Genomic DNA, 27912 nt, shown 5'->3' with positions numbered 1-27912 from the left:
TCATTGTAGTTTTTGACTAGGAAATATTGGGCATGATCCATTGCTGTTTTCAAAGACTGAGCAAAAGAATGTGTTGAAGAGGTTGGCTTTAATGGTTTCATCATTACAGTCTTTACCGTTAGGTCCTTTTAGAGGTGGGATGGACCTTGAGTCTTTAAGTTTGCTGTTTACAAAATTGTAGAAAGCATGGGTGGAATTTGTGCGTAGGAGGTTTTCCTCTTGCTTAATGTGATAATGTGTGCATTCAGTCTTTATCCGGTGACATCAATTTTTATCTGGTGGCATAAATCTTCAGTATGCAAACACATGGCAGCTCTCTCTGATCCTTGGTTACACAAAAGTAAGTCATTTTTCCCCCCAGTGGAACTGATGTCAAGTCAATGCACAAATGCAATCTTCTCTCTGTATTAAGTAGTTTAAACAGAAGCTTAAAATAAAGAAGACAATGACTTATTTAGTCTTAATTATAACTTAGTTGTATTTATTTGATCAATATCTTAGTGTGTCCTCCAAGTTCAGATGTCAAAGGCACAGAAACTCTGTGAAGCTCTTTGAAAAATAAGTATTTATCTCTAACATCGCAAAGTTGAAGAGGTTGGTGGCAGCAATGAAGGCAATCTCTCTGTGTGATGCTGGAAATGATGCTATATTCCCATAGGTCTCCTGAATGTTACTATATTAAGTGACATTTCCGCAGCAAGGGCTCCAAAGCTTATATGAGATAGGCAGAAATTAACAGACTAATGTCCTACTATAAATACCATTTTGTGCTAAGAAAAACCTGGATTTCTGCTTAAGGTCCTGATGTTGAAAGAAAAAGAAAGAAAATGGCAGGCCTAACATCCATTGCAATTTGGTGTACAGGTTAGGGCACAGGCTGGGAGACTGGTGAGTTTTAGTCCTACCTTAGCTGCACAAAATCAGCTGGGCCCCCTTGAGCCAATCATTCTCTCTCTCAGCTCTAGGAAGGCGGCCATGGCAAACTACTTCTCAAAGTTTTACCAAGAAAACTATAAGGACTAGTCCACACAGTTGCCAGGAGTCAAAAACTGACTTGAAGATGCACACAGAGCATCCATTAGGAAATTACCAGCTTATTCAACAATTAATATTTTTTAAAAAATTATAATTCAAAATAATCTACCTTCTTCGGTTCTACCTATAGAAAGTTAGCACCCACCCTTCTCCTAGAAGAATGAAATATTCTAGGAAATACTAAAAAGGCTGAATATTATACCTGTCTGGATGAGAAAAGGAGAAACGTGCTCTTGGAAAGCCTTTGTTAATAGCTCCAGAAAGACTGGGCCATCTTTTCTACAAGACAAAAGACATCTTATCTATAACATAAAAGACCTTCAGCTCCAGGGTGATAGGAATTGCCCAAAGCCCCTTTATTACATCACCCAGTAAGATTCAACCAAGCTTGGGACTCAAGACAACCTACAAAGTTACCCCTGCATGGCCCCATGGGAGTCTGACAACCAATCAGGATACATTTCTTGCCACAGGAACAGGAAGCAAGTTCAAAGCCCATCAGAGGGTATAAATCTCTCTCCCTCTCTCACCCATGTGCTCATTTTTTGCCCAGGACCTCAAAGCCATGTGGTCCTGCTGTCCACCATTAAACCATCCTTCCAAGCAGTCTCTATGTTTTCAGTGTCTTTCTTCCCACTTGGAACTGAGCCCAGATGGACATTTCTTCCAACATACCTTTTATTCTTTTCAGTTGTGAAGATAAAACTGTTGTTCAAGTCTCCTTTGAATCAAGTTAAACTCTTGGTGTCTTCATGGAGAACCGTCTTTGAAGTTTTTCCATGCAACTGTGCAGAAACACTTTGCCACTTTTTTTCTTCTGGAATGTTTTTGAGACTTCCCACCTTGACCTGCTTCCTCCTTTTTTAAAAAAAAGAACAAGAAAGAAGCTTTACTTTCTCCACCATAATAAAAAGGCCTTCTGTTCAACCGATGGCTTTCTTGGTAGACTCTGTCCCAAATCCCTGACCAACGGGATGCAATGATATTTTTCTCATAACCTCCCATTCTTTTTTATGCACACTGAAGGGAAACACAAGATGTGTGCCCTAGCAACTCTAACTAGTTTGTTAAAGGATGGCAGATATTGCTGTTTAATTAATGCCAAGAACTATGGTGTGTTCTTGTACCTGAAATACCTAGAAGTGATGCAGTATAAATAGGAATGGAAGAGTATTCTTCCCTAGGAGTCTCCAATCTGGCACCTCCAAAAGCATTAGCATGAAAACTCTTCAATTGTCACCTTTCTAGCTGAGAATTTGAAATCATTTCTGGAAGATTCAGGATTGGGGAAACGGTTCTACAACAAGAATACTGCTCAAGGGCACACCCCTTTATACAGAAGCTAATTCACATTTCCAATAAAAGGTTGTGTTTATTTAAATAAAATAACACAGCAATTCTCATTGCAGTTAAAAGAACTAAAGATAGAAACACATTCCTCTGATTACAGCACTTCCTGGCACCTGCCTCTGGCTGAGATTTGTTCTGCCATAGAAGAATGAAAACAAAGCAAAACACAAAACCGACTTGATAAATGAGAGGGATATAAAAGGGGAGGAGTGGATTTGTGGCTTTCACCGAAGATATAGAGTGAAGTGAAGGTAGTTGTTGTTTCAGGTGTCTTCCTGGGAAGCTGCTTTCTTAGAATCTGAAAATGACACGTGTTCTTCGGAAAAGCATGTCAACAGAAAAAGCACCACTATAACATCTCATCTCAGTCCTCTTGTACTTCCTGAAGGCACTATAGTTCCTGGGAAAGAAACCCAGGGGGTAAAAAGAAAGTAAGATGGAAAGACTTCACCGTATATGTTCTGAAGCACTGGATTGATTAAATTACTATCTTCAGCTTGCTTCCTAACTAAGAGGCTGGGTGGGTATTTAGAACTAAATAATGGCATCATCAATAAATACATCAAACTCTGGGATTCATATTGAGATGCTCATCAGTACCAATGTACCTATCACACCAGACTGAATGATTGACAGATGCCTGTATAGATGGCTAGCCGGCTGGATGGCTGGACATTGTTACTTTAGCAGGAGGAATTAAAAGCTTGCTTCAAAGCTAAATAACAATTCTGAGCATTGTAAATGTGACTGCAAAATAAAAATTGCAGGGCTATGCAGACCAGTGCTCTGTATACCCACCTGTCAAGGTAAATGAGGAGAGGTTAGATCGCAACCTGGGGAGTTGATTGGTTATGGTAAGCAACCTCATCAGTTTGCCTTTGAGGAAAGGAGTATTTTGTGATATGTAACACTTTCCATACCAGTTCTTGCCTGGGGATATGCCTTACAATATTTGATGCCACAGCACTCTACACATCCATAGCTCCAAAACTAGCAAAAGAATCCATGACACCAGTCCTACACAACATACCTGACCTAACCAAACATTATAGGATCAAAATAATCAGATGTATGAACCTTATCAACCTCTTCCATGCTACCTGGACAGATTAGCTAGCAATAAATCTGAGGAACACTAATAGGATCATCACTCTTAGGACTCATAGCAGTGGCTCTAATGAAGCCTGTAGAAGCTTTAGCACTCTCATGCATTCAACCAAAACTATACGGATTCAATATGTAGATGATACTTTTGTCATAACAAAAAAGGAACAACTAGAGAAGACAGATGAAACTCTCAACAACATCTTCAAAGGAATAAAATTCACAGGTGAGGAACAAAACAATGCACTATCCTTTCTGGATATCCTCATCAAGAAAGAAATGATAGAAAATTAAAAATGCAAGTCTACAAAAAAAAATTGACAGTAACCCCTAACCTGGTGTCAATAATAACTTGACAAGTCTATAGTTTCTGGTCCCTCCTTCTTCCCCTTTTTGAAGGTAGGGACAATATACCCTTGTCTTCTGAAACCCTCCCAGCATGAGTCCGAAAGCCCAAAAGACAAAATATCTGGTTCCAGAGGCCGACCCAGATTGGATCCAGAAATAAGGGTTAAGTTGCTGCATGGTATATAAAGTGTTGGGGCATGAAAACCTTATTGAATGTGTTTGGCTAATCACCACATTCTGAGAAGATGCAGTTGAACCTGGCTCTTCCCTTAGGCACTTGGGCCAGGAAGTTAGGTGAGTTCTGTTGGTAATGCTGCTTTTATTACTTGGGTTTATTGTTTTAACCCTAGGCATAATAGTTTAGATGTTTTATCTGGAAGACAATGGACCTCCGGCAGTCTCATATAAAGTTTGAAGATAGTCACTATCGGGACACTCATCAGGAAAGCACTCACCAACAGTCTTCATAATCTTGAAAGTGATTCTCAAGTTTCTTGCATCTGTGATGGTCCAAGCCAGAGGTGGTATTCAGCAGGTTCTGAGCAGTTCTGGAGAACCGGTAGCGGAAAGTTTGAGTAGTTTGAGGAACTGGCAAATATCACCTCTGACTGGAGATTTTACAGTATCCTTCCCCTGCCAAGCCCACCAAGCCACACGCACAGAACCGGTAGTAAAAAAAAATTGAATCCCAGCATGTCTCTCATAATTCCATATCAAGGTTGCTCCATGCCAAAGTGGCTGTGTATTATGTTCTAAAGTACGGGTGTCAAACTTGCGGTGTCATGTTGCCGTCATGTGAAGTTTTGTGATGTTTTTTCCATTCACAGAGTGGGAGTGGGGGTGGCCTGCGCATCCAGTTTGACACCCCTGTTCTAAAGAGAAAGCCGACAAACTCTTCCTGACCTTGAGTGCATTTTGACTTTTGAGGTCACATGTTTTCACCTGTTGATCCAATCAAAAAAAGTTTTGTTTATTTATCAAACAATATAAGATATCAAATCCAGAAAACTTACAATCATCAATCAGATAACAGTGTAATATAATGCACAGAGATGAAGAAATATCCCCTGACCCAAGGTTTCATTCATCACAGTTAATCTTGCTTAACAATCATTCACACAGCAACCATTCAAAGTTACAAAGTCATCCCCTCTCCTCATCTCTGCCCTTTCGGCCACCCTGCTCTTCACCATCCCTACTGCCTCAGTCCCTCCAGTTGACCTTCCCCGTCTTATTCTTTCTACTGCTGACGAGGTGTGTCCAGTCAAAGTGGCTGCTGGCCCTTTGCAAGTCCATGCAAGGCTCCCCAAGGCTTCAGAGAGGGTTCATGCAGGGTGGGCAGCTGACTTGACCAGGCATGCCTTGCAGCAGTGAGAGGAAGAAGTTGGCAAAAGCGTGTTGGGGGTGGTAGGGGTAGGTAGAGAAGTGCAGGACAGTCAAAAGGGCAGAGATGGGGCAAGGTGGGTGGGAGTGGGTGAAGTGTATCTATGGACATGAATGTGGACAGATTTCCAAGCACCTGAATTTTGATCATGTGACCACAGGGACACTGCAATGGCTGCAACATTGAGGACCAGTTGTGGCTACCATTCATTCAGCATTGTTATAATTTCAAAATCGTCACTGAATGAACTGCTGTTTCTCTCTCCAAAGGCTAGCGAATATTGCTTTAGTACAGCTGTCTGAAAAGCCTTCAAGAAATTAGATGCAAGAAGTCAAACATTTATCTACTAGTTTATTTTCATTCTACACTGCATATTTTCATTCTATTTCTCTGAGATTTTGGAAGGATAAAATATTCTTTGTTTCTCTGAGCCCAAAATCCAGCCTACCCTTGACTTCAACATTCCTCTGTGATGCGAGTACACCAATTAGAGCTGTGTTGATTCCTTTTTGTTTAGAAAAGAATATCTTGCATACATAGGCTGGTCTTGTGTCTTTAACGCAGTTCCGGGACAAGCAACTTCAACCCAAATGAGACATTCCAGGACCGACACTGTGAATCTTTTGTGTACTTGTTGTTTCAGGTGTCTTATATCTTAGCTCCCATTGGGGAGAGGAAGTGTCCCATGTCACACTGCTTTGTCCTCTAGTATTATGATATCAAAGGATCAGTTAAATAGTTCCTGTGATCAGTGGATTGTGGTTTAGTTACTTTCCCATCCTATCCCATCCTAATCCCAGCTGTTATGCCTCTGAATGTGCCTGGCTGCTAAGGCTTTATTTAAGAAGCTTCTTTGAACTGGACAAAATAAAGGAGACAGGGAGAAAAGAAGGAAGGAAGGTTCTATTGAAAAGGTAACCCAATTTTAATGCCTGACAAGAGAAAGAATAATAAAACTATACAGTGCAGAAGATTGAAATTCTTCATATAAAAAATCAGGAATATTGTTATATAGTAATATAATTTGAGTTCCTTTCATGTGAACACCAAAAACTCATAGCTCCTATTCACCACACGTTTGTTTCTTGGTACATTGTCCTGGTAACTGAGAAATAGTTGCCTAAACCTGTACATTTGATGTAAAACCATATGAAAAGGGCTTTCCACATATGCCCACATACAAACACACCAATGTAATATGGTCTTAGAAAAGAGAGCTTCCTTGTCAACAGTGGGTACACAGCACAGACCTCCAGACATTTATTATTACCTTTCCTTCAGGAACAGACAGGATTTGGAAAGAAACAAGGATGGCTATTAGACTAGCTGCCTAGCAAGTCTGGAGCTTAACATTATCTACATCTACTCCATGGATCAATCCTCCTGGCAGGATTTTGTGTTCTGGTTCCTGGTTATTCACTACAAAAAATAAATAAATCATAAAGCTTCAAAAACAGTGAAGAGTCACCTGAATATGGTAGCTTAGAGACACAGTGGTCTCTAGACCCATTTTATTTATTTTATTTATATCCCACCTCTACTCCAAGGATCCCAAGGTGACATAGACTGCTCCTAGCTTCCTCCATTTTATTTTCACCACAGTCTCATAAAACAGACTTTGTCTGAGAAAGTATTGGACAACAATCGGCATTATCCCTTAGCATACTGCATGGCATTATGGAAGCATAATGTCTGGCATTATGGAAATATAATCCTAGCATATAGCCCTAATCATTTCATTTAAACCCTGTGGCATGGAGATTCCATTTTACTTTATTTTTAGCAATAGAAACCAGCCCAAAAGTTCCAAAATCTAAATACCTCATCCGTGAATGAAGAAATGCAAATTAGGTGCTCACTTAGTCAGTGAGCCACTAATGACCCCACACAATTGAAGACAGATTTAAAAACCTAGCCTGATTGACAACAGATGTCCATTTTTGGAAATACTTCTAAACTTTGCATTACATTGTAATAGATCCAAGCTTGTATAGTTGGATTTAACAAAATCTGCTTGGTTAAAACGCAGTCCCCATTTCAAAAAAAAGCAAATATTCTGTGTAATCGTAGCAGCTTCACTCCTCACATTGATAAGAGTTCTAATCCTTCCGCCTTTTCAATCTGCTTTGTCTCCTCAAAGTCTATCAGTGACTAAACTCCCAGAGGTCATTTACTATTCTTTGGCTGAAGCCATAGAGGAAGGAAGCTCTTCTTCACTGCCATATTAATGTGCCTTCCACTAATCCTTGAGCCAAATGAAAAGCTTAAATTGCACTGCCAGCGTGCCCAAACATGGCCCTAAGGAGGAAGGCTGGTGCTGCCCTTAGAGAGTTAAAAAGGGACAAGTTAAGTTGGGGGAGTTCTTTGGCTTTGCTGGGCTTCCCTCCCATCAAGTGACACTATCAGTGGGGAAATCATCCACTATAGGTTGTCCTCAACTTAAAACAGTTCATTTTGTGAATGTTCAAAGTTACAACAGCACTTTAAAAAGTGACCTATAAACTGTTTTTCACACTTAATGACCATTGCAGCAAGTGATCAAAATTCAGATGCTTGGCAACTGGTTCATATTTATGACGGTTGCAGTGTCCTGGGGTCGCATGGTCGTCTTTTGCGACCTTCTGACAAGCCAAGTCAATGGGGAAGCCAGACTTAACAGCCATGTGATGAATGTAACAGCTGCAATGATTCACTTAACAACTGGCAAGAAAGCTCCTCAAAGGGCACAAAATTCATTTAACTAATGTCTCGCTTAGCAACAGAACCTTTGGCCTCAATTGTGGTCATACGTCAAGGACTACCTGTAATTGCTAGGTAACATGGGCCAGGAATGGTGGGTGGGTGGGAGATCTGGCAGAGTTTCATCATCTATCAAAATACGTTCTGGATGCCACAGTAAGGAAAAGTGTGAAATCTATTTTAGAAGTAGCTCAGTAACGATGGGGGAGCTTCCTATGGGGCCAAACAATACCACCTTCCCGTGCTGTTATTACACGATGCAGCTGTTATTAAAGTAGCAAATCAGTGGTACTTTTGAGAAGAGATGCTTTTTCCCACCCTGTAACAAATGCTTTCCTGGAAATTTAAAACATAGGCACCCTTCTGCCCCCACAACCCTCACTGCACTTTAGAGGTATTTCCTGTAAATATAAAATAATAATCATAATAATATAACTTGCATGCCATTCAACTCTCAAGGATTCTGGGTGGCTTGGAGGGGAGGGAAAAAGTTGTGGGAGTTGCAGGCTTTAAAGGAAAAGTCACAAGGTCTTGTCAAACAGATTTGGAAAACAGTTTGTTTGTAGAACTGGTTTGGTGTACTGGGAGGAAAAAAATGATTAGCAGGAATAGTACTAGGAATAGTAGCAGTAATAGTAGGGACTGGAGTAAAGACCCTTACTCAACAGCTAAAAATAATATTTGGGAGCCCAAGAAGGTCCTAGCCCCTGGCTGCTTCATCATTGAGATTTTACAGCTAGACTTGTGTTAGGAAAACAGGAAAACACAATTTCACAAATGGAACAGTTCAGAACAAATAAAAATGAAAATAATATGGTGTGGTGTAATCAGGACAAAGCACCTTTATGTTGTTTTTAGCAGGATGTGACTCTGTAGGAATGACAGCAAAGAGGACTCCAAGATTTCAGACAGATATCTTCCCTATCTCAACTGAGATATCCCAGAGAGACTGGATTTAGGATCATTTGCAAGCATGAGCCAGGGCACTGCGCATGCAAGATTTTTAAGATGAAAAATGGAGATTAATGGGGATTATACATGACATAGCCAAATTAAAAATGCAAATGAAATATCAATCAGATCTTGGATGGGAGAGAAACACTTGTTCATATACAGAAATTCTCGCTGTTTTGGTTTTATCTGCAAACCCAAGAGTGGGAGAACGGATATGGTCCAAGAAATTTCCAACCAGTGTTGTTCATATGAACAGCCTCCCCAGAGTTTTTTCTAACTCTTATACAATGCTCACATAACAAAATACCGTCTTAGATACCCTAACTCTAACCCTAAGAAGTTTAGTATTGCAGTACTGAATTTGGAATAATAACCAGAAACCAGAGCAGCTATATATATTGTATGTCATCTTCTGGCCATCATGAAAAGGAATTCAGGGATTTGAGTTTGACTACATCTGAAAGGTCAGTAATCAAGAATATGCTGATAATTACACATCTCAATCCGAATGAGAAGTGAGTGGAAAGGATCTGCCCTTGACTGTGTATGGTGTTATAGAGAGAGAGAGAAAATGGCTCTTTGCACGACACACTGAATCACAAGCTAGCCAACTCACATTTAAATCCAGTGCCTTGTGCAAACCCAGAAAACGGAATTAATCGATTAAGCATGTAGCACAAATACAGAGAAAGAGACTTAGTTCCCATTGCTATTTCTCACGATACTGATCCAGCCGGCCTACCAACAACCACATGTGCTTTGCACAGGTAGTTGCCACTGTGAATTTAGATTTTAGGTTATTTCTTTTCCTAATTGAGAAAAATGTCCTAGTGAGAGAAAATTGCTCATCTCAGACTTGGACATTTGATAAGGTTTCGTTTATTTAAAGTCATTCCAGATCATGAACTGTTGAGGACACAGAATAACAAAACAGAATAAATGATGGACAGAAGATTAAGCAAGCTAATCTTTGGAATTTACAACCTACTTGGATTCCTGATTTTCCTCCTTTGCACTTTGTGCAGCTGTTTCATTTCACACCCCAAGAATTCACCTTTCTCCTCTCTGATAGCCAGATACAACTGCTTTGGAGAGTCTCAGCTGTGGGCCCAGCCCAGAGTGAATTAGTGTTCAAAAGACTTGCACACCGGCAAAGGACATTAGGTCACATTACAAGTGGCACAAACCTCTGACGGTCCCAAGCAAAGAACTGTGAGTGAAAACACATACATCTGTCAGTTTGGAATAGCACTCCTGCAGCTCTGTGTACAAAACCTTGAGGAAAATATGTCAGGGAGCCACTTCAAGGGTCAGATGTCACCCACAATGTTTGAAAGAAACCAACTTACTGTTGTTCCCTATCCAGAAGAAGGAAACCTTTATTTAAAGGCCATGAGCCTCTACAATCACAAAGGTCAGAAACACTGATCCCCTTATTACTGTAAGAGACCCCAACTTGTTGAAGCAATTGAGCATATTTGACCATTGATTCCCTTAAGATCATCAAGGTGGGTAAGGTTAATCACAAAATACTAGGGCTACCAAATCTGACTGAACTGCAAAAATCTAGAGCTAGACCATCACTGCAAAGAGTTACACTCTAGTGGTTGTCTGAATTTGGGCAATCCAGATGTGCTGCATGTGCAAAGCACCAGTTTATCTGTAGATGAACTCACTGGTTTGGTTCTCACTGGGTTCTCCAGACCTCCAAAACACTATTTCTCTTCACACCTACAGCTTCCTTTGGCCTTTTTATTTCCAGATGTATTGCAAACTTCATGGAAACCGCATGGAATCCATGAACAGAGGGGGCTTCTCCTTAGAGACTGTTGGCCTTTCTACAGAGAGAGGAAGAAGGACACCGTTTGTGTTTACTCCTATTCTCTTCTCTTGTGTTTCTTCAGTGCCACTAAGAGGCTCAAGCCTAAGGGCACTTGTGCACTTTTTGCCTGGCCCATTGCCAACATGGGCTACTCACCACTTCCTGAGAGCAGAAACAGATGACATCATCCTGCACTTACTCCCAGCCCATTGCAAATGCACCCCACGCCCATGTTCTCCGGCTTCAGTTCAGTTCTTGTCTTCCAAGCCAAGCTATCTTGAGCCTTTCAGTGCAGAAAGTCTCCAGTGCTTCAATCCACTCCATAGCAACCCCAGTTCTGATTGGCTATAATTCCCAGCATGACCCCTCCCTTCCAGAAACTGGTTGTTGCCCCAGGCAGCTGCTCCATCCTGGGTTAGCAGGCTGCTTTTGCTTGTTTTTATGATCCTGCAATCAACCCAATGGTGCTCTGTCAAGTCACTGAACAATCTTCAAATTGGAAGCTCAGGCTCACTGATTTTTTATATTTCCCTTTCGGTTTCTGCCTGGGCAAGTTGTAGCATGTTTTTCCTGCTGTCTTATCCCCTGGCCACAACATTACAAAGATTCCCTCCCTTTCATCTTTAAAAATATATTTAACTTGCAGCGTGGAAACTTTACTAATCTGTTTCTGTGATGCTGAATTATCAGTTTCTGCTGCCATGGAAGCAGCACCCATATTAGCATCAAAAAGCATAATAATGAGAAGGAATCTTACATCTTCCATGTATGCAAATCTGGAAAGGCAACAGAAGGGCACAGGGTCAATCAAAGAAAGAACATCCCTAACAGAAATTGCAGGCACAGGTAGACTGATCTACAGGGGAGTCAGCCAGGAAGGAGTGCCTTCTCTGTATGAATGGGACGATCTAAAAGCAGATGTGGGAATGGCCTTGGGAGCCAGGAAAAAGAGCTACAGGCTGGACAACTGGCCTAAAAAAGATTTGTCAGTCTACAGGTGGAGAGGAGGTATGGGAAGCATTTCAAAAGGGACCCTCCTTTATTTACCAGAGAGTAAAAGGAGCTTTGCAATTCTATTAATGTAACCTTACAATAATCATAGAGTTGGTACTCATCATTGTGCTTCTTGTCTGGACTGCCTCAAAGGGCTTCCATAGCTCAAAACGAGCACCAACTCAGCCCATATGGCAACCCTTCTTCCATGTAATATAACCCCCCACAAATAACCTGCAAATAACCCTGTCATTAACTGAGGCTGAAACCCAAATAATAGAAGGCGAAAAGGACCACTTCTGCTACATAATTCCCAATTTACGTGCCAAAATTAAGACAGTGTAACTAATTTTCAAACCCAAAAATGTCCTAGAGATGATTTGTAAACACTTTTTAAAAGAATACACTGAGGCTACCATTTCAAAAGAGTTGTTTATGATCAAGAACCCCAGCATCTTCTCCTTATTCCAAACATCCTCCAGTGATTTCTTCATTTCAAGCTTGGTGTGACCAAATATTTGGAACTGCCTACCTATCCTCTCGGTGTCCTATGCAATTCCCAGAGGGTAGGAAATTCTCTCATCATATAAACTTTGGATGCATTTTCTTCTTTTCGAAATCTAATGCAGATTGTAACAGTTTACAGGGTAAGTACCGAAGACTAAATTGTTTGACTGAAATAAATGTCAGTTACTAACATACTTAAGAAAGTGACGCACACGTTAGTTTAGCACATGCGTGACCTTTAAAACCAGTGTGTGTGGGTGTGTGTCTAAACAGAAGAAATGAAGCCAACTAATTTAATCCTTGTTAACAGACAAGATTTTCTTTTTCCTAATCAAACCTTGTGTTAACTGATTTCTAGGGTGAGGGAGGGCAGTGTGAAAAAGATAATTAGGCTTCAAAAATTTTGTTTTGCACACTAGAAGATCTTATTGAGTTGATGTTCTTTCCATGTAAAATGTACTCTAGTTACCCCAAGCTTTTCTTTTATTACAGCTGTGTAATTTTTCTGTGGTATGCTGGGTAGATGGAAGAATTTTGTTGCTGTTATATGGTTGTCCAACACATACACAGTGATTCTGGGCAACTTACAGTTTTAACATTTCAGGCAGCAACCTCACGATCACAACAGCCCCTTGATTGCTTCAGTCTCTACCTGGATGCCTAGGCCTGCTGACAGAACCACATGTTCCGGAAAAGTATAACGGCAGTGGCCAATCTTATATCCAGGGAAATGGTATTCCACAGAGAAAACCTTTTTGCTCAGGCTCATTTTATCGGTATTTTACCGATAGATGGAATCTGCAGCACATTCCTGCTGTGGTTGGCCAGATAGATGTAACTGGGGAGAAGTCGTACTTTAAATAACCTGGCCCATGTAGGGCTTTAAAGATGATAACCAGCACCTTGAATTTCACCAAAGCAAATCGGTAACCAATGCAACTCTTGCAAAAGAGATGGCACGTGCACTAATCTCGACTTACAAATAACTATGTGGGCCGCTGCATTTTTGAACCAACTGAAGCTTCTGGACACTCTTCAAGGGCAACCCTATGTATAGTGCATCCCCAAACAAGAGGTGACTAGGGCATGAATGTCTATGAAGAAGGGATGTAACTACTGCACAACCTGCGGTTGCACAAAGGCTCTCCTGACCATGACTGCCACCTGTTCTTTGAGCAGGTGTCAAAAGCCCAGAAGCTACACATCCCGTCCGTCTATGGCAGGGATCTCCAAACTTGGCAACTTTGAGACTTGTGGACTTCAACTCCCAGAATTCCCCAGCCAGCATGGCTGAGGAATTCTGGAGTTGAAGTCCACAAGTCTCAAAGTTGCCAAGTTTGGAGACCTCCGGTCTAGGGATTGCATCCCCATTCATGATCAACATTCGCCAAGACCAAGGAAGTCCGAATCCAAAATCATTTCATTTTGCCAGGGCTCAGTTTTAGCCTATTGCTCTTAACAGCTTCCTGGAATCAAGAAAAGGTGATCCCAGTATCATTTATCTCACCATAGACAAAACTGTATAATCTGGTATCATTAGCATATCATCCATGGCAGGGGTATCAAACTGGATTTCTTCGAAGGCCGGATCAGCGTTGTAATTCTCCTCCACAGGCCAGCTGGGGGGAGGGAGACGGGATGGATGCCTCCTGCAGTGCCCTGCCAGCCAAAATGGGGCGGGGGGGGCATGCAAGCCCCCCCACGTGCTCCATTTTCAGCCTGGACAGTCTCCTGCGGCACCCTGCTGACCAAAATGGGGCATGCGGGCCTCACATGATCCCACCCCCGATGCCCCATTTTGGCTGCCAGAGCTCCATGGGCTGGTCATTTGCTATTTCCAGGCTGGCCTCATGGGCCAGATTTAAGCACCCCACGGGCCTTGAGTTTGACACTCCTGATCCATGGTGACAGATGATATGATTCAGCAGTTTCATATAGCTGTTCAAAAGGAACGGCAAGAGCACTGATCCCTGTGGAACCACACAAAGCAGGGACTGAGAGTCAGACCTCATACTCCTATCAACACCTACTGAAAACACCCTCAGAGGAAGGAAGTGAACCAGGTCAACATAGTGCCCGCATTCCCAAGCCTTGGAGCCATTCCATGGTTGAAGGTATTGAAAGCCGTGGAGAGAAGGATGCATACACTACCCCTGTGCTGCTCCTGCCAAAGATCATCGAAAAGTGTAACCAGTGACATATCCAAACCTAAATTCTATCTGAAAGGGATTAAACCCATTCCATCCAGGATACTCTGGAGCTGCAGCACAACTACCTTCTCTGGCCACCTCAACAAACAGAAAGGGGAAGTTGGAGATAGGATGAAAATTGTCCATATGGATAGGATCTAGTGATGGCTAGATAGGCAGCAAACACTGAGAGAGATCAAGGCTAATTACTTCCCAAAGGCCACAGAACATGCAGTTGTCTTAGGTCAGGTTCTGGAAAGTGCTTTGGCAGAGAAGAACTTTGTGGCACACAAAGATGCTCTCTTGACTTTTCGAGCTATGGCTTTTCGTTCAAGGTGCCTTTAACAAACCAGGCCATATAATCTAGCCTTTCCCTTAAAAGGCACTGCCCCAAGTTTGGCAGTTATCAAATAGGCCATAAAACGAACTGATTGCTTGACGTCTTTGTCAGATTAAATAAACAGCTGAAGGAAAAGCGCTGTTTCTCTCTTTTCCCCCACCCCTCCTATCCCACATCTTCCCAAAGAAGTTTTCCAGGTCCTTTCTGCTTTCTCTGGGGACAGAGACTGGGTTCCAAGTGAAAAGCAGATGCCTCAGACAAACAATAACATCAGGACATTCACCGAGTTCAAGAAAGCAGAGCTAAGCCAGAGTATAGCATTGAAAGTCTCTCAAGGTTCGTGCAAACTGTCCAAATAAGGAAAAGGAATAAAGGTACATCTTCAGCAATGTTTCGTCTGAGCTACTTGTTTTCCATGCAAGGGTGCCTTGCCTTGCTTTTGCATTTCAGCTATTCCAACTTAGTCAAAGTCATTCTTGTTTGTTGCTTGGAGTGTTGTCGGGCATACTGACCAAGCTCCTTATTCAGACCTGTCATCAGTGATAGTTGACTTCAGGACATGTGGTCCATTAATTATTAATTAACCAGCCAACTACTTTCTTAATCATTTTAGGATGGAATCACATGCCTTTCGCGGATGTTTTCATTTACACCCAACTGCTCAGATAAGAAGAGTCACATTTTATTGAGTTCCTGTAAACCACATTCCTACTATAGGTAATATCACTCAGGATTATTCAGCTGGCTCTTAAAGTACTACCATTAGGCACTAAAATGATAAACGAACTCAGAATAGTCATTTCGGATAATACCTATTGCTAAATTCCATTAAAAAAATATCAGAATATTCCACTCTGACACATTGGTTGTATTCTAATTTTCATCAACAATTCCTTCTCAATACTAAATAATTTGCTAACCAAACCATATGGTTCTTAAATAAATCTTCACATGCATATTAACCAACTTAAGTTGTTAAGGCATAAGCAAGCCACATTCATGTTTTACAATCTCTAATTATAGTCTTAACATTTTTTCATTTTTCTCTTTGCATTTTTGTCACTAATATTTATAATGCTGCTTTCAATTCCACACTTCAACATATCACTGCTCTTCTCATAAAGATCTCTAAAATTCTCCTTCTGTCTTTCCCTCACTTCAGTTTCAACCCTAATAATTTCATCGATTTCCTTTTTAGTTCAATTTCTTCCAATGGAGGCTTCTTGCTTGGGCCTCTTCCCCAACTTCCAATTTTTTTTTTGTTTCCATCAAAAATGCTCTGTAATTTCTCTGCCTCTTTTACTATTGAGTATTTTTTATTTTCTTTGCCCATAGTTCCAACTTTTTTTTTTCTCTGTACACATACATCTTTCTCTTAACCTCATGTTTTTCAGTAACAGTGTTTTTATGTTTTTTTTTTCATCCACAGCTTCTTTCACTTCATCATCCTTTTTCATCCTTTTCATTGCCATACAGTAAATACACAAATTTCTGAAGCACTGTATAATATAGTACTTTTTACCGTGTTACATTCATCATTTAAATTTTCTTCCCTTATGGCCACTTTTATTTATTTTATTCTGTTGGGACTTTTTCGTGTAAAATAACTTTTTGCAGCCCAGTGTGCATTCTCCTTTCTTTCACTTCTTTAATGTCTATTTCTTGCAAGATTCACATTGTTAAAATGAGATTAATAAAATAAAACATATTTTGTTCCAGGTTCAAAAATCTCTCACGATCACTGTATATTTCACTAATTATGTCAATATCTCATTATTAGCAAACAAATTGATTACAATGTTAAGATTTATATTCATTCTTTTTCCGTATATACATATTATTTATTCCAGAATCACATATTTGAAACGAACAGAACTCTTTCTAAGTAATTATTCATCCAAGTGTATTCTCAATCTGGGGTCTTCAATTAACCTAAACCCCTTTTTTATGTGGTATCTCATTTTGTCCCTACCTATTTATCTACACCACTTACCAAAATATTCTTTTACATCTGAATCAGATTCATTAAAAACTTTACACATTTCCCCCCAAAATTCATTTCTGGCTCTTCCTATTCATGGGAGCATTATATACAAAGATGACCAGCTATTTTTGTAACAAGGACATATACAGTTTCTCACAAACCTTTTAACTCTTTTGTTTATAATTAAGGCTGGCCCTTCACTTCCCTGTACTTTTTTTTTATCAGCAGTGATCCACAGGATAAGACCTTCATTCTGATATCTAACATCTTTCCTTCTTTCAGATACATTTTCTTTCATTTCCATTAATTAATGCTCTATTTGTTATTTCTCGCCAAACCACAGTCTTTTGTATTTCATTTACATATGAAATAAAATGTAAATTAACTTGCTGCCTTAGTCACCTTTATATTACATGCTTCATTCCCTACATCAAGGACAATACATGTTAGTTTGAACATATTTTGCCACAAACTAAACCAATGCCAAGTGCTCATCATTATATTATCAGAAAACAAAAACAAATCCAATGTGCAGAAGCTTTATTTGATTCTAAAGCACAATTTGGTAATTGCATCTTCTTTTCCATCCTCCTTCCAGGTGTCCAGACTAACACAGAGCAGAAGAACCTGCCAAAAGTATCAGCTTCCCCACAGGGCCAGCTTTAGGCAAAGACAGAGTGGGCACCAGCCTAGGAGTGCCATGACTTGTGGGGGGAGGGTACCAAAATTGAAGACTTCTGAAAAACACAGTAAAATAGTGAAAAGCAGTAACAGCACAATCCTTGACCCAATTTACTTTATGTGAACTTGAGCATTAAATATAATTAAGAAAAAAGAGAGTGCCTTTTTGAAATTAATGACAAAATGAGAAGACGAACCAAACCATGAACATACCAGAATATGACTCTCCTTAGGTGGCCTAAATGTCTAGAGCTGGCCCTGCCAACTTGGGTCCCTTCAGTTGTTTCCCATTTGCCCTCAAGCAGCATAGCCTAATAATCAGGAATGAAGGAAAATGAAGATTTAAAAAAATGGGATGACCCAGATTTCTAGGCATGCTAATTCAGTAATGATTATGTTTGGTGGGTGAAGGGACTTTAGATGTGGCCATTCTGACTCCATCCATTCAATTACACTGAAATATATTTCTCTAGAACCATAGAGGAGGAATGAAATTTATTTAATTTTATCTCACCTTTATTCCTTTATAAGTAATTCAATGCGATGAATATATATATATAATACTCCTTCATCCTCATCTTTTTTCGCACAACCAGAAATCCTGTGTGGTAGGTTGAGCTCCGAGAGAGACTGACCCAAAGTCAACCAGCCAGCTTTCATGCCTAAAATGGGACTAGAGCTCACAGTCTCCTGGTTTCTAAGCCAGCACCTTCACCACCATTCTTTGAAAACTGAATTCAAGACAGTTGGTCCAAGAGCAATTTTAAAAAATGTGCCTGCTATTTTTTTAAAATTATGTATTTATTTATTGCTTTTTTGCTTTGTATAAATGCATATCACATCACATATATTTGGATCGTGGCTTCTATGTTAAGGATATAATTGAGGCCGAGGACGCCTGGATAACCACCAGGCATATATCAAAAATAACTAAAAGTTGTAATTTGAAGAACGGTGCTAAACATGCATGGCTGAGAATGAGAATCTCTTTTCCAGTTGGAATATATATATGGCTGATCCAGACTTCCATTTTATAGCATCTCTTGATTACACTAGAGAAAAAAACCCCCAAAGTCCAGTGGAATCTGCAATCCAGTTTGCAATTTTAAGTTAACTTGTGGCCCTGTTTCATTATTTTTAAAATAAAAGGCAAAAGCCCCCCCCCCTCCATAAAATTGCTACATAAAGGAACAGCAAACAGTCAGAGGGCCTTCTTTGCTCTTTGATCCTCCCTGCAGAGAGCACACCATGAAGCATCTGTTAAGATGTTAATCCTATTTAAAACCAGCTTTTGAATAGTTTAAAAGAGGAAATGCCAGCTTCTTATTTCCCACCCAGCAGGGATGAGGGGGGAAAAAGCCTCCTGTATTTTCCCCTCCTATGTGTTAGTGGCGTATAGATCCAGGGCCAATCATCAGGGTGTCAATGCTCAAATGTGTTCCAACAGCCAAACGTGTATTTTTCAGGAATCTCTCCTTTGAAACTAGAACACCTAAAATAGGTGAAACGGGGAAATGGTTTTGAAATATGAGTTTTGAAATACCGTGACTCATATGAAGAGGAAACAGTGGATAAGAAGGCTATGAATCACAGTAGTTGAGATAGGATGTCCTGAAGCATTGTTGCTAAATAAATCCTTCTTCAACCCCATTATTTTCTTTCTAAACTAAACCAGTTTACTCAAGACAAAAGGAAAGTAAAGAGCCTACTTGTGGTTGTGTGGCTTTGTTTACATTCAGACAGCTGCCTTTCTGTATTGGTTACCCTAAATATCACACCAGAAGTCAGGCAAATTAACTGACATGAAAACACTGTGCACGTTTGCTCAGAAATAAATTCCAGCAAACTCATTCAGACTGCTCCCAGGCATGGATGCCTAGGAAGGACACCTATAAGTTTTAGAGTTCAATAATCCAGATAGTCTTTTCCAACAAAGAAAGAGATAGAGATAAGCTTTAAAGTACAGGTAGCTCTAAACTTACAAGAGTTCATTTAGTGAGCATTCAAAGTTACAATGATGCTGAAAAAAGGGACTTATGACCATTTTTCACATGTACAACCGTTGTAGTATCCTCATGTTCATGTAGTATCCTCGACAAATGGTTCATATTTATGATGGTTGAAGTGTCCCGGGGTCACCTTTTGCGAACTTCTGACAAGCAAAGTCAATGGGGAAGCCAGATTCATTTAACAACAGTGTTACTAACTTAACTGCAGTGTTTCACTTAACAACTATGGCAAGAAAAGTGTAAAATGGGGCAAAGCTCACTTAACGAATTTCTCACTTATGGTCATAAGTCAAGGACTACCTATACTAAGATATTCATGCTTGCATATGCTTGGATCTGAATATCTATGGTCTGCAGAATTAAATGATATAATTTAATGTTTGTAGTAAAGTATTAAATCAGGAAAGAACGGTCTGCAGCCCACATGCATATGAGCTCTTGAACCATAACACATACACAAAGTGGCAGGCCAAGTAGAAAGGGAGGCTGATCCCTTTGCCTCGATATGTTCATTTCCTAGATAAATGAATTTCTAGTATGAGAGATTTAGATATGCGGCTTTACCTCTACAGTCTCCAGTTAGGAAAAAAGCAATAACATCTGATTGCAAAAAGTCATTTCCAGTAATCCTACCTGAACTTGCTTTCCTCTCTCCATTCTTTCCCTTAGCCTGTTTAATTTCCGCTTACCTTGTCTCCTTTTATTTTCCTAATGGACCTAGAGTGTATGTCTCTGTGAAGCAATCATATTGGATTACTTTTCCTGCATAGACTTTTCTGCTACAGATGCTTGAGTTCACTGAATGATGCAAAGGGCCACATAAGGATCCAAATAGCACCTTTTCTACTCATTAGCTGCGCCAATTGCCATTTCAGATCTCAGTATATACAAGTAAGCTTCTCGCTCCTGTTTTCAAACTGGACACAAACCAAATAAAAGTATAGGTATGTAGACACAAACGACTGATGCTTATAAGGATAACCAATCAAAATAGAGCTGGAAGGGACCTTGGAGGTCTTCTAGTCCAACCCCTGCTCAAGCAAGAGACCCTATACCATTTCAGACAGGTGGCTGTCCAGTCTTTTCTTAAAAACCTCCAGTGATGAAGCACCTTCGACTTCTGAAGACAAGCTGTTCCGCTGTTAAGAAGTTTTTCCTTAACTCCAGGTTGCTTCTCTCCTTGATTAGTTTCCATCCATTGTTTCTTCTTTTGCCTTCAGCTGCTTTGCAAAATAAGTTGACCCCCTTCTTCTTTGTGGCAGCCCCTCAAATACTGCAGTACTGCTATCGTGGCACCCTAGTCCCTCTTTTCTCTAGAGTAGCCTCAAATGAACAAATGAAGATAGATTTGTATAAAATTAAGTTCCTATGTTGTTGTTTTTTCAAAAAATGGAACAAATGTGTATATTTTTCTTTAAAAGGGGCAGTTGGGCACAACCCCCTCACCCCTGAATTTTATTGCTTTTATCCAAGGACCGGGTGTTAGCAGAAGCTGCTAATACCTCAAAGTAACACTTTGTGACAGGAAAGACATAAATTATCAATTAACACCCCCTGCCTAAAGCACAGCTGCTAGAAACAGCTGTGATAAAATGTACGTTTTTCCCCCCACCCTCCTTTCCTTGTGAGGCAAGAGCAGGATCTGGTGTGAATATGCTCAATGCTGCTGAAGGCAAGACCTTGGAGGTGCTGTTATTTGATAACTTAAATACTACCAAAGAAGTGACTAAGAAATAGAAGGGGAGGAAGAGACAAAATGGAACCTGCAGAACCATTTTTCCCCCCTAGATACTTGATTCCCACAAGGAGGGCCCTTTTCCAACAAACAGAACAGGAATGCTCAAGTGCAAAAACTGTCACCTGGGATTTGTGCATCTCAAACAGCCTTCTGGTGATGTGAATCTTGGGACTCAGGAAAAGCTCACAGAGAAAATTCACCCTCCTCTTATCTTATTGACCAGCAATGGGCCAAACCCCATATTTGCAGGTCTGGAAATCCTCTTTATTCCTATTCTGAGGCAAGAAAGAAATGACAAACATGACAAATGTAAAGGAAATCTTTACATTTGCACATCTGTGCAAAGGAAATCTTAAAAAGGAAATCTTTCAAGTTGAACTCAACTCTTGGTGATTCCATACACATGTCCATATTGTTGAAGTTTTTTTTGACAAGTTTGGGCAAGGAAGTTTCTATGATATTCTTCCATGACATTTATTGCACTGTGTAGCTTCTAGCATTTTGCTCTAGTTTTTTCCGATGTCTCCCATCTAGAACTTTCTCTGCTTAGATTTCCAGGTTAAAAACAAATGAATATAGATGCGTTTCCCTAGCTCAGCGCTTCTCAAGCTTCGCCATTTTAAGATGTGTGGATTTCAACTCCCAGAATTCTTTGAGTTAAAGTCCACACATATTAAAATAGCCAAGGTTGAAAAACACCATTGTAGCTTATTATGACTTATTGTTATTAAGCATATGATTAATAATACAGTACACTTAATAAATAACCCAAAGGAACTTCTTCAAAAGATAGCTGGACTGTTTTTCCAACGACAAAGTCCAATTGCCTTTTGAAGAAGAACCATGACCTGGATGACTGAGAATCTCCATAGACCAAGGGTGTCAAACTCACATTGTCAAGACAGTGTCACATAACGTATTGGGACTTTTTTTCCCCTTCGCTAACCTGGGCATGGGTGTGGCCAGCGCATTATGCATCCGGCCTGTGGCCAGGAGTTTGACAGCTCTGCCATAAACACTTAATTGATAAGTTAATAAAATGTTACCAGATGTGCAAAGTGCACATCCACAGACACATCCACATTGGGGGTAAAAGAGAAAGTCCAAGCTCTGCTATGTGCCTCACTTGATCCCACCAACTTTGTGCCATGACTGCAATCAACAAGCCTTGCTCTGTAATCATTACATGCAATTCCTACCTCTTAAGGTATTTTAATATTAATGTGAAGGGAGGGTGGGCAAAAATGGAAATATGAATTTAGGCCTACAATACCCCCACATAGGGACTGAAGCCATGGTCAGTTAGGGTTCCTGTTTCCATCAGCTAGGGGCACATATATGCATCTGAAAAGAAATAACTAGGCACAACAAAAAAACAAGATTTGTATGGGTTCTACCAAAGCAATTCCAGCTTTGCCAATGAGAATTTTTAGAGTATCACATGAACACGGATAGAGATAATATGTAATCGCTGCACCCTTGGATTTTTTTTTAAAAAAACAGCTTTTTAAGTGAACTGTTTTTTATCTTTTTTTCAGACTAGTGCGAATTATTAGTAGCAAAGCAGTACGAGGTGTGAAATACATCTGAATTGTTTTTGAATCCTGCATATGTTCCTTCCAGAAATCTCAGGATCATGTGCAAGAAAGAAAAGTGGAAAGGAGGCTCTAGTGATAAATCCATACGAGCCATTTACAACCTCAAAACAATTGGACTACCATTTCCAATCATCCTCATATTGATTACTCCATGCAATCCCAAAACTCTGCTGTTTGTTTGTTAAAATAGTCTGTGACTCCGCACTCCTTTTTGTATTAGAAAAATAAAACCGTGTATAGTGCAAGCATTTTGCTGTTTCTCCATCATAGTCTGGCATTCTGAAATTAAATACCTTAAACCCTTATTTAGAAAAAGCTTATTGCTGTGACTTGAATAATATATATACTAGTGTGACTCAGAAACAAAGGCTGGCATGCTAAACATGCTTCCTATTTATACCATGTTGGACTTTTAGGTTCAGGTAGTCTTGAGTTAGCTACCGCCTTTTTAATAACCATTCATAGTTAAATGGTGATGAAAAAGTAATGTTGCAAGCAATCCTTGCATTTCCAATCTTTGCCACGTCAGTAAAGCTAAAGTAACATCATAAGCATACTCACAGTTTCACTTAGTAATGGTGTCATTTGACAGTGAAGTACAGGTTACAATTGTGGTCCTAAAAAAGGAAAACCTGTGTTCTTCCACTAAAAAAAAAATGACATTGAAGAACTCGAGCTCAGTTTAATCCCCAGTGTCCAATTTCAATGTTTAGGTAACCCTTTTGAATAGCAATCAATAAATCATTTATACCCAAACATGTACTCTAAAGTCTGGTTTATACCCTGATTAGCTTCTTGTGAGAACAATGCCTAAAATAGTTTGCACATTGTGTTTGAAGGCACCTAAAGCAGTAACCCTTGATGGGTGCATGAGATCTTTCCTGGGAATCCTTTGCATATCAGAAGGATCCTCCTGTGGTGTAGATCTATAGTCCCCAGAATATCTCACTATTTGCCATGCTCAATGGGATTATAGGCATTGTAGTTCAGCAACATCTGGAAGATTATACAATCCCTGCCTTTATTTAAAACCATGCTACCTGCATAAGGAAAGAAGCTGGAGTAGAAATAAATGGGTCTACAGCAGGGGTGTCAAACTGGCAGCCCACAGACCAGATGCATCAGGCACAGGCCACGTCCACACCAGTTCTGCAAAGGCAAAAAATGCCGATATGTCATGTGACATCGTGATGCAGTGAGTTTGATATCTTTGGTCTACAGGAATTGACTCCCAGTATCAGAAGGAATAGAATTACTGCCTTAAGTTCCTAAGTGTATTTTATGAATTATAGCCCTTGTATCTGCTTGGATTTGCAATATGAAACACTGCAATCTCCTATAAGTTTTGGATCAAAATATAAAGAAAAAAATAATAGACATTTCAATAATAGACATTTTCCTTTCAAGGGGAAGGGTTGAAAATGTCCTAAAAATCACATCCAGACCCTATAATTTTAAAGACTTACCAAATCTGTTAAGATGTTATCTGCAAGTGAAAGAACTAGAAGACATCTTTGGGGGGGGGGGGAATAACGGACAAATTAAGCTTCCCCTGGGACCCCTAAAATAGCATTTTGCTACTACATTTGGTTGTGTGTGTGTGTGTGTTTAAAAAATGCCAATCTCAATGACTGAATAAATCAAGATAAGTATGGAAGTTATCTTGGAGTAGCATAATCAGTTACTCTGAGAAAGGAAGTATCCAACTGCTACAGGGATACATCCATAACCAATTAACAGATTGTCACCCTCTAATCCAGAGGTGGTATTCAGCAGGTTCTGACCAGTTCTGGAGAACCGGTAGCGGAAATTTTGAGTAGTTTGGAGAACCATCAAACACCACCTCTGACTGGGGATTTTACAGTCTCCTTCCCCTTCCACCAAGCCACGCCCATAGAACCGGTAGTAAAAACATTTGAATTCCACCACTGCTCTAATCCTATGTTGCAATTCAATTTCCTGCCTATGGTTTAGCATCACTGTTAGGCTGAAAAGTCAAACCTGCAATCCCTTCTTCAAATGTAGGAATTATCTCCAAAATATAAGGAGGGCCAGGCTTGGTAATTGATAGAGTAGCATCAGGAAATGCCAAAATTGGAGACTCGACTGGGATTTTGAAAAAAAAACAACAACCTGGAAGAAATCAATGGCAAAGTACTCCCATACTGTTGCCAAGAAAACTATAGACTTATCCTTGAAGTAATCCAGAGCCAAGGCTTGAAGGAGACTACGTTATATGTACCCCACAGCTATTATCCCAGAATACATTTGCAGGCATAAAAGAATTTAAAGGCAACCCTATGCCTATTTATTCGGAAGTCCTATTATGTTTAGTGAGACTTATTTCTAGCAAAATATACGTAGTTGTATATGCCTTGATTTTGAGTAAATATGCATGGGACCGGACATCAGGCTGTCTTCCATTCAGCAATCTAAACATGCTTTTATGGAAGCCAATGTTATCAAAAAAGCTAATTCTGCCAACTGCCAGCAGTTTGATCCTGACCGGCTCAAGGTTGACTCAACCTTCTATTCTTCCGAGGTCAGTAAAATGAGGACCGAAATTGTTGGAGGCAATATGCTGACTCTGTAAACCACTTATTGGCCAGCTGTAAAGTACGATGAAGAGGTATGTGAGTCCAAGTACTATTCCTATCAGCCAGGCTTGTATACCTCTATGTGGGCAAGTGAATACAAAGGGCTTTTCATAATAGCCTTGATTCCTCGCTGGCTTAATTTATTTGAACTGACTAACAAGGACATCTGTTGTACATCTGGAGGACAGTAAGATTATATTTGGTATTTGCCATCTTTTTTATTCAAAACAATCATAATATATACATAAATCACTCAAATTCCAACAAGTAACAAAATCAGTCAGATGCGTTCAACAGTAATTATTGCAAATGCTTCTCCAAGAATTCATTGGTATTAAATTCTATGGCCAAGACTGAGTCCAATAATACATTAAATATCCAGTTCCTCTAAATATTTTATTTTTTGGATTTTTTCCCCCCTTGTCTTGGCAGTTATCATTTCCTTGACTTTATGTGGCAGATTCTCCTTCCCATTTATCAACAGGCACCCAAAGCTATTTTCTATGCTTCTGTCAGAAATAAATCAGCCAATAGGACCTGTTCCTAATCTGTTCTACAGGCTCCTTCCTAATAGCATAAACAGAACTTATTTTCCTTTCCCACACAAAATTGGTGGGGATATTGCAGTATTAGGCTTGTTTTTGTTAATCTGTTAGTGTTAATTATTGAGTAATTTGTTAATCTCAAATTATTCAGTAATTAGTCAAATACTCTAGTATTAACAATAGCACTGATATCTAGCACTTATTACCTAGTTTGGGGTAATGAAACCTCTGCAAGAAAACAACCAAGGTGAGAGCACCAAAGGCGTGCATAAGCGCACCAACGTGCCTACCGTCCCTGTCCTATTGTTTCTTTTATTTTTTTTTATTTTTCTTATATGTACCCATTTCATGTATTCATAACTATATATACACTTATACTTATTATCTTGTAAACAATTGACAAATAAAATAAAATAAAATAAAATAAAATAAATAAAATAAATAAAGTCCCCTCGAATACTGGTGTTCTCTGTTACAAGATGAAGCCGAACGGGTTATCTGTTTAGATACTTGGAATCAAGGAGAGTGCACATTTTGAGTGGAAAAAATGAATCTTTCTGTAGATTAATATCAAGGCTGCTGCTTTAAAAATACAAGCGGCCCAAAATTCCATCTCTTCATTTATCAGCCCTGGCACAATAGTTAAAAAGTGGCACTTAAGATGGTTCTCTAACTGAACTATTGAAAAGATTCGCTGGATTTCAGGGATTTCCTGCAGGACCAACTCTGTTATTCTGTGAGATCTCAACTACAAAAAAAGGATTAATGCTAATGGATTTCTTCCTTCCCTGTAGAGAGAAACTCACGTAGGCAACGACTCTCCCATCCGCCCAAGTGTGTTGGGACGGATCTTTAAAAGGGGTCGAAGGACGGTCGTCTTAGCCCACGGTAGCCAGAAATCAAGAGTCTGGAAGCAGCTTTTCCAACTACCAAATCTCACGGATTTATGCATTATTTTTTTTAAAAAAATAAAATGTCCTATTTTACAGTAGTCGGAAAAGGTACTACCCGTTTGCTTACAAAATGTAAAGCCGTCCGCACCTCCCAGCCCAGCAAACAACCATTAAAAAAAAAGGAGCGGAGGGGGGCACGGGTCCGGACTTGGGGTTCACACAGCGAGGAAGAGAAGCGAGAAGAGACCGGGCGAGGCGCGAGAAAGCCCCACCGTCTCAGCGAAATTCCCTGGGCTGAACCCGGCGCAGGCGCAGACCTTCCAGGGCTGCGGGGGTGGCAGAGGCGGAAGCGAAGGAGGCAGACGGTTGGGATGTTTAGAGGAAATTGACACTCATTTCCTCTCTGTGGTTTGGTTACAAATCAACAACATCCTGTTCTTTTGTGAGGCTCGGCGGCGTCTGCCAGGCGGGATGGCTGCAGTCCCTTAAAGCTGCAGCGGCGGCGGCGTCTGCAGCGGCAGCAGCGCCGGTAGCGCTGAAGCCGGCTGGGCTGGGTGGAGGAGGGGCGGCGAAGGCATCCCCGGAGCCCGCGCGGGGCTTTTCCCTGGGCACCGGTTGACGGATCGCATAAGGGGATCCAAAGATCGAGTTAGGAAAGGGAGCGACCCGCTCTCCCCTTGCTCCTTCGGGATGCACGCCCGAGCCGTATTGCGGAGCTGCAGCTCTTTCGCACCCTTTTAGCTGGCGATGGCTTTGTATCGGTTTTTGCATTTTAGGTCGGTTTTACTCCTCTGAGTAAGCCTCTCCCGAGCAACCCTGCGTAAGACCGGGCTTGCTTCGGGAGCAAGGACAATATTGACAAGGAGGGAAACCCCGCTGGGTTAAAGGGGGTTTATCCCGGGTAAAGAGATGTAGGCGGCTTTCCGGGTGGACGCTGATCCCATCCTAACTCCGCCAGACACCGGCGAAGCGATTTTGAATAAAAGGGACTTTAAAGAGAGTAAAATCATAGTGGCGGGTCACCTCCAAACCAGGTGCTGGAAACGAACCCGGAGATAAGATCTTATTCTTACAGCCCCCATTTAGCATTCAGAAATACACT

The 27912-nt window shown here is 40.4% G+C and overlaps 1 long non-coding RNA gene across 2 annotated transcripts; it reads right to left on the bottom strand.

Moving 5' to 3' along the window:
• Positions 1–27137, bottom strand: LOC113433716 (uncharacterized). Of its 2 annotated transcripts, XR_015741737.1 has the most exons (6): positions 26938–27137; positions 23816–23924; positions 21300–21452; positions 19896–19955; positions 17644–17741; positions 17275–17486 (listed from the first exon to the last, which is right to left on the bottom strand). It is a non-coding gene; the product is annotated as an uncharacterized LOC113433716 (long non-coding RNA). The 2 variants fall into 2 exon arrangements; XR_015741738.1 differs by lacking the exons at positions 17275–17486; positions 17644–17741; positions 19896–19955 and adding exons at positions 1–402; positions 1711–1893.
• Positions 27138–27912: the final 775 nt, after the last annotated feature.

Source organism: Pseudonaja textilis, chromosome 2, assembly GCF_049901715.1.
Source record: "Pseudonaja textilis isolate UNSWEBS1 chromosome 2, rPseTex1.2, whole genome shotgun sequence".
NCBI classification, from domain to species: domain Eukaryota; kingdom Metazoa; phylum Chordata; class Lepidosauria; order Squamata; family Elapidae; genus Pseudonaja; species Pseudonaja textilis.
This window is presented reverse-complemented; position numbering and strand designations above follow the sequence as displayed.